The sequence below is a fragment of the Triticum aestivum genome, chromosome 3B (assembly GCF_018294505.1).
Source record: "Triticum aestivum cultivar Chinese Spring chromosome 3B, IWGSC CS RefSeq v2.1, whole genome shotgun sequence".
NCBI classification, from domain to species: Eukaryota; Viridiplantae; Streptophyta; class Magnoliopsida; order Poales; family Poaceae; genus Triticum; species Triticum aestivum.
The window spans coordinates 56,848,216-56,856,017 of record NC_057801.1 but is presented as its reverse complement, the minus strand read 5'-3'; the positions used below and the strand labels follow the sequence as shown (position 1 = coordinate 56,856,017).

Genomic DNA, 7,802 nt, shown 5'->3' with positions numbered 1-7,802 from the left:
AACTTTCAAAATTGTATGGCGGATGCGAAGATGACCAAATTCAAGACAAGTTTCAACATTTTTATATTCAGTCTTAATTTGTACAAATTTCAAAAAACAAGGCAAATGAACAGAACTTGTTGGCACATGAACAAAACTGTACATTGACTTCACCTTAACCATCAGCACACTACCAACAGCCGATGTAGTTCATGAGGAAGAATTTACAAAGACTCTACACGGCAATCATAGCATTTGCATCTGTATTTCATACAAACAGCCAGCCACATTGCTGACTTCCACTCAATATTTGCAAAAATAACAGGCAACCTTTGGCATGGCCTGATTAGCTATCTAGGAGACTAACATTCACCGTCTCTTCTCATGTGTGTAGTACTCAACACTGATAAGCATTTGCTTCGTCAGTACAAGCAGAGGAACATAGCAGTATTTACATGTGTGTAACAAGGGGTGCAGAGGGGTGCAGAGGGCAGAGGGCCGTGTTTACATAGCCTATTTCGGTAACAAGGGGTGCAGAGGGCCGTATTTTCTAAACTCTTCCCATTTCTGTCGTAGAAGCTCTTCCTCAATCAACTCTAGACTTCTTTGCCATGTGTAGAATCATGTCAGTGCAGCGCTGGCTGCAACACAAGGTACACAAGAAGTTATAGAACGAGGCGATTCAGAAACGTCGCAGTTGATGGGTTTTATACGTTTTCCTCTGAAGAATATGTGTGCGTGATGATAAAAGATAATTACCCGTAGCTGCGCTGGTGGTTGAACCATGCGAAGAGCTTGAAGGAACCGTCCCCCAGCATAGCTCCAGCATTGGCATCAAACAAGCACGACCTGCGTTTGTCAAGGCCATTCAAGCAACTGATGAACGAATGCCTCCAAACCACACCAGCCCATGATGAGATATACATGGTGACTATTGACACAGTTACCTGCAATCTCCTAAATAATCTGTGGCCTTGAGCCCCACTCCTCCCTCCAGGTTAGCTAGTACATAGTGAAGTTCCTCCGAAGAAGACTCCTTCCTGCAAAGTACAGCAACACACATTTCAGTAAATAATGCACTTTGAAGCAAAGATGCTTGCAGTTCTGCTTGCAATCTTTCATACATACAAGACAAGGAGTACATGGAATTACCAAAGTTTCAAAAAACATGCCGATCCTTTGTCGAAAACACCAGTTCCAGCAGACATTTATAATACACCTTTCAGTAAAAAATGTACTTGGGAACAGAGATACTAGCAACTTGACTGAATTGCACATTACCAGGGGTACACAAGATTACGAAATTCCGATAAAAATGTCCATCCTTTGTTGAAAATAGCAGTTCCAGGTGAGAATTCACAGTTATGACTTGATAACAGACCAGGAAAAGTCACTAGACAGCCAACTGAGCATTGAACTTACCTGACTAAATGACAGAATCCTTGATCATCTCATAGTCAGCACACTCGTCAAGCCTAACGGCCAGTTCCACACAAGACAGTTTCACCTGAGGATCATGGCTCACCGTCACATGGAACCTGTCGACTAAATCAGGAATAGCGGAACTGAGTGCCTGCAGTTTACCAAATGTAACAATCAGGACGTCTGCTGAACAGATACTGTAATATCAGTTTTTTTAAGATGATAATAACACATAAATACTAGGTTGATTCTTACCCTGCCAATTTCTGCAGCACTAGGTTGATTCTTACCTGGCACTCTGTGATGCCATATTTAGTGTGGAGGATCTGAAAACAATTCAAAGTTATCAGCAACTAGACAACCCAGAGAAAGTCCGCCATGGGCCGGCCCATTAGTGAGTGTATCCTGTAGCGGGGTACCGAAAATCAAAAAACAACGCAGGCTACTAAGTATCGAACCCGGGACCTCAACCGGCAGTGATCGTGTTGCTTGCCAGTAGGAGAAACGAACTTTGGTGTTACAGATGCAGCGCCATGTATCATCATATATATTTGATGTACTGTAACTAGGTTTTTTTCTCAGACGAATTTTTCGGAAACGGGTCAAAACGGGATTTTCCGTTACTCCCGAGAAAATATGCTACCGGTCATTTTTATTTTGAAATATTTGAATTTGGTTTGTGCAAATGATCATATACGATACCTTTGCGGCTATGCAAATTATTGTTTTTTTAGACAAATGCAGATTATTGCTGTTCAGATGATTTGGCGTACTGTTTGTGCCAGTAAAGGCCAGGAGTGGTAGGGATGGAGCTCCCACTTCCCTTTTTAGTGATTTATTCTGTCCGGTGGGCTATTTGCGTTGAAATAGGCGACCGCAAGGACTCGATCCCAGCAAGTTCGTGGAAGATGTGTCGCGTACTGACAAACACAAATATTATTTCAAATTTTCGAGCATTGAGAAACAAAATTTTTTCCAGAATTACGAACATTTTTTGAATACATGTTTTCATTTTATAGGGCATAAGCAATTTTTGTTCTATATATTTTTGGTTTTTCTTCTCTTTTTTGTTAATTCATTTTTCTCCTTCTTGAACTTTATTCTTCTTTTAGGAATTTGTTCAAAAATTTGAAAATTTTGTTTATAATACTAGATCTTTTTTTAAATATGGTTTACAATAAAAATTCTCTGGAATTTCACAACATTTCACATTTTGTATTTTTAGTTCACAAATTTAGAAATGTTTGCATTTAATAAAAAATTAATAAATTTTTAAAAAGTACATGCCTTACAACTTTCGTCAATTGTTGAGATTTTGTAACACTTTTGGAAAAAAAATCAAGTTTGTAAATTTTTCATACACAATTTGAGATTTCGAAATTGTCGACCAATTTCAATAAATGCTTAGGACATAGGAAAATATTCATATTGATTGATAATGACAAAATCGCAATTAACAGAAGCAATCAATTAGGAAAAGGAACATGCTCAGTGAGGCCTGATGTGACACACACTTTTCAAATGGTGTTTTTTTTTGTACTATGGATAAATGACCCCAACTTTTTTATGCAGCCTGCCACAGACATATGAGCCATTCATGTTAGGTATTAATAAGTTCTGATGTGTTTACACGATGCGACGCTTCCGATCATTTTATCGGCTCTTGTCACCAAGAAAACTTCAGAAAATGCAAAACTTGTCAAAAATCCAAACAACCTGGCATGATGCATTGTTGGTCACATAAGCTGGTGGAAAGCATCTGGATCATTTGAGGGACGTCGAAAACAATGTGCTTTCAAATGGGCCCTTCTAGCCTTACCCAAACACCCTCCGATGAATATCGTCTGTTTTTGGACATATTAAAATGACCCAACTTTTTCAACAAGGTGGGAATGCCCATGGAAAGCATGCATGCAAGGTTTGAACGCCTTTAATCATTGTATGGCTATTTTGGTATTGCAAACAATATTTAAAAAAATAAAGATTTCAAAAATAATAATAAAGTAAAAAATAGAAAAGAATTGACGAAGAAAGAGAATGAAAACAAAAAAGTAGAAAAGTAGAAAAAAGAAGGGAAGAATAAAGATTTTTATTTGAGAAAAGTTGCAAAATACTTCAGATTGCCACTGTTTCGCATAAGGCAAGCGGCCGAGAGACGAGTTTGGGTCAGCCATTTCTACAGATAGCGTAGAACTACCCCCAACCCAACTTGGGAACCTTCTAGTTTTCTACTTTTATTTTACCGTGTTTCCAGTTTTATTCTTTTTATTTTTTTTCCTTTTATTTTGCTTTGTGTTTCTTTTTCATTGTTTTCTTTTTTTCTTTTTTGTTTGTTCGTTATTTTCATATTTATTTTTCTTCTCGAAAATATTTTTGACTTTTTTCGAACATTTCAAAACAATATTCACATTTTTAAAAGTTCTTTAGTATTTTAAAAATGTACAGGGTTTTCCAAAAAAATAATGTTAAAAAACGATGTCATGTTGGATTTTTCTCAGAACTCTAAAGACATTCACGTTTTCACAAAAACTCGGAAATTCCAGATTTTTTTATTTTTAAAAAAGAAATATTCACGACTTCTAGAAATGTTTGATTTTTTGTTTGTTATTTCAGAAATGCTCGTGTTTTCATATTCTGCGTAGTAGCTCTTTAAGGGGCGCGCTCAGATTTTATCACCAAAGCTTCTCAGGGTGACTGGTTTGCAAAATATTTCCTTTGACACCGTAAACAAATGTGGGAGCTTAATTGCTCAGAGCACAGATGATAACCTTCTTGGCACCACCCTAGCACACAAGACAAATGCATGTTTCTTTACTTCGAGATACATATAGGAAATGTACATCCGCGAACTTTGAGATTATTAAAACCAATAAAAACCTGAGAAAAGAAACAGCCCCTACTATACTGATTTACTGTTTTGGTCATGCTGAACAGCTAAATACATAGCTTTCGATTTAACAAAAAAAACAGTGGTATATACCATCAAGTGAGAGCTGGCAGTATCCGTGTCAGTGAATATTCCAGTGCTCTCCACAACGTAGTCTGCGCCGAGATTGCCCCAGGGTATTTTTTCAGGCTCACTAAGATTGGAAACGACGTGTTAGGGCTTAGTACTTGAAATGGTGACCTGTAAATGTAACTGAATTTATTGACAAAATGGAGATTCATACGAAATAGATAGAACTTTGGTGGGAGGGAATAAATCAGGAGGCATGTCCTCTAGAGATCTAGCCTGCAAATTCACCAATTGATGCACAGTAAGTCAAACAACAAATATAGTAACTCAATTATGAACAAAAACATAAAGGTGGCATACAATGTCATCTGCGCTCAGAAAAGGGTCGTTAACGACGACTAGTTCCATGTTCTTGCTGCGTAAAATAAGCCTGGCCACAAGTCTCCTGATCCGCCCCAAACCATTGATCCCAATCCTCGATTTGGTTGCTTTACCAGTCAGGGTCCGAGCTTAAGTCCGCCACGCTTTGATTTCTGCAAAGACGCGCAAATGAATTTCGGCAGCAGTAAGACTTGAAGAAGATGGTGAAATAAGAGACCAGCAGATAACTACCTTGACTTCGTAGAACTGAGGTGGGTGAGCTTTCTTTCTGAACTCCAACGTTTCATACTCACCCTTTGTAAGCCAGTCCCTGTCCATGTACTCAAAACTCCTATGCTGCTCGTCAAAAACAGTTTCCGCCACGTTCTTGATGACCTCGTTGAGCTCTGCCACAGGTATAATATCCTCCTCATCACGGTTCCGCTTCCTGGGCCCGACTTCACTATCCTGGTAGATCGTCTTGGCAAATGGATCCCCCTTGACGTACATTGGGCTCGTGTCCACCTGTGCATCTTTGTCGGGAAGCTGGGCCTGCAGCGAAGGCGCCACAGGGCAGCTCAGGAGCGCGGGGAACACCGTGTCAGCTGGGCACACGGGATAGGGGTCCGGCACATCCCCAAATGCTGAATTAAGTGACTAGAATCGTCTTAATGGACCGAATCTGATGCACTTGGTTAATTTTTCCATTAGCCACCAATGCAACAGATCATGTTCTAACGCATTCAATCATCAGCGAAACATGGTGAAAGGGAATCTAGAACTCATCGACAAAGGGAGACTTGATCCACATCCAAGAAACAGACACGGAGCTAGATTTCAGGAAGTCAGTCAAACAAATCTGTAAAATTAAGCATTCGTGCCTGCTGGATTTGTAAGCAATAATTAGTTGATCCACCAAACGGGAAAGAGAATTGACAGCATTAAAATTGCAGAAGCAAAACTAACAGCAACCGTAAATCACCCAAATCGCTGCGTCCACCCTGGACATCCACTGACAAAGAAAACAGCAGGTATCCAGGCATTAATTTCCCCCTGATTTAATAAGATAGCATGCCTGTTAAATAAACTAGGCTCATCTACTTCTTCCTGGGATTCAGATAAAAAGGGTTCAAAAAGGGAACTAGCAGACCATCGGCTTTCCCTGATCAAGGTATACTGTAGCTAACTAGCTGATTGACGAATCAGAAAATGTATACATCAAGAATTACGGCAAGAATTAAGTGACTAGAATCTGATGCACTTCTTGTTAATTCTTCCATTAGCCACCAATGCAACAGATCATGCTCTAACGCATTCATTCATCAGCGAAACATGGTGAACCAGAATCTAGAACGTATCTCATTGTGAAGACTTTCACTCGATTACTCGCATCAAAATCGGACACCACGTGTCCCGTTTATGAACACCCTCTTTCTAAAGAATCCGCCGGGCGTTCTTCCCCCGATAAACGTCAGACGCAATGAAGAATTGCTTTCAAAATAAAACCAGAGGAGGACACACAAAACTCACAGTGATTCCCAAAGAAAAGATACATCAACTTGATTGTCCATTTTACGAGTTGTCAAGACTAGGTACTTATAAGACTACTACCGGTGTTTCATGCCATGCTAAATGGACTATGTAGACGAACGAGACATTCCAAGAATGTTGAAAAGCTTAGATTTATGAGAGGGGGCAGCCGACCGCTAGGGAAGACGTCCTTGTGGATCTCCTCTCCGCATCAGAGTTCCGGATGAAGACCCTTGCCCAGTGTGGCTAGACAGCGACAACACGATGGTCTGTTCTACCTCTTGAGGACATTGTCGAGCAGCTTAGGTGTCCTAGGGTGTTGCATGGGGTTGTTCTCAGTTTCTCCTGGGTTCTCCTTCGGTAGCCTAGTTCATTGCCTTCTTCGCGTTCCGGGTAGCCTGGGATCTGCTTTGTAAGAGGGTTACTTCACCACCTTGTATCTTTCCACTGTGTACTTTATTTGTTTTGTGCCTTTATTTATAAAGCAGACGAAAGCCTGTTTCGAGTGTTGTGTAGTTGGATTCCGACAACCCTTTTGGGTAAGTTTACACTTTTTAGCTCTTCTCTTTTTTGGCAACTTTTCTGTAATTGTCGAACTTCGGAAATGCATATGTAGACATTCAATAAATTGTGTGATAGCCTTGTGAATTTTTAAATTTGAAAGCATTCAAAACAAACTTTTAGGAGTTCAAAACTTCATGACTCTCAACTTTTAGAAAATCCAAATATATATATATATTGAAAGTTCAATTGCTCTACATCCTTTTGAATCACCGTACATTGATTAGCCAACTTAACAGATGATTCTAAAAAGATTGTAATCACTGTGTCGAAGCCTGGCCGCCGCCCCTCTCCTCGACCCCCTCCCTCCCGATCTCATCCTTCCTGATCTAATCTAGTCTTCAAGTCACCGCCGCCCCTCTCCTCGAACCTCCCTCCCGATCTCCTCCTTCCTGATCTAATCTAGGCTTCGAGTCACCGCCGCCCCTCTCCTCGCCGCCGCCGGAGCTCCACAGGACAAAGCTCGGGCAGGGGATGATGGCGGCGGTGAGGCCTTCCTCCGTTGCGGCGGAGATCCACACGGGTGTCCTGGACATGTGTGTCATCCTGCATCGGCAGAGCGGCGGTGAGGGCCCCTCCGCCATCTATGGCTTACCCAGGTGGGGCGCCGGTTCTTGACAGTGGTGCGGCTCCAGTCGTGCGGTTTCTCGGTGGCACACATCACCCATGGGCATGCTGGATGATGGAGGATGTTGATCTGGTGGTTCAACAGCGGATAGGCGCGAATTTGCCTATGAAAGCTTGGTTTGGCCTTGGTCAGAATCGTCAACGGTGGTGCCCACGGGCTTCGTTCCCTCAATGAAGGCTTTATGGGGTGATTCGTGTTCCCTGTGTGCCCGAAGGAAACACCAGGTTTAGGCTTTCCAAATCGGATGATGGCGATGTTCCTGCGTCATCGCCCCATGGGGGCATCATCTTTGCGGTTATACATCGGTTGGAGGGACAAGTGTTTGACTTGGTGAAAGAGCCCAGTCTAAGTATGCTTCTCGTGCGG

At 41.4% G+C, this 7,802-nt stretch overlaps 1 pseudogene; it reads right to left on the bottom strand.

Moving 5' to 3' along the window:
• Window positions 1-565: 565 nt before the first annotated feature.
• LOC123067291 (glyceraldehyde-3-phosphate dehydrogenase 1, cytosolic-like) lies at window positions 566-7,392 on the bottom strand (annotated as a pseudogene).
• Between the last annotated feature and the right edge of the window lie 410 nt (window positions 7,393-7,802).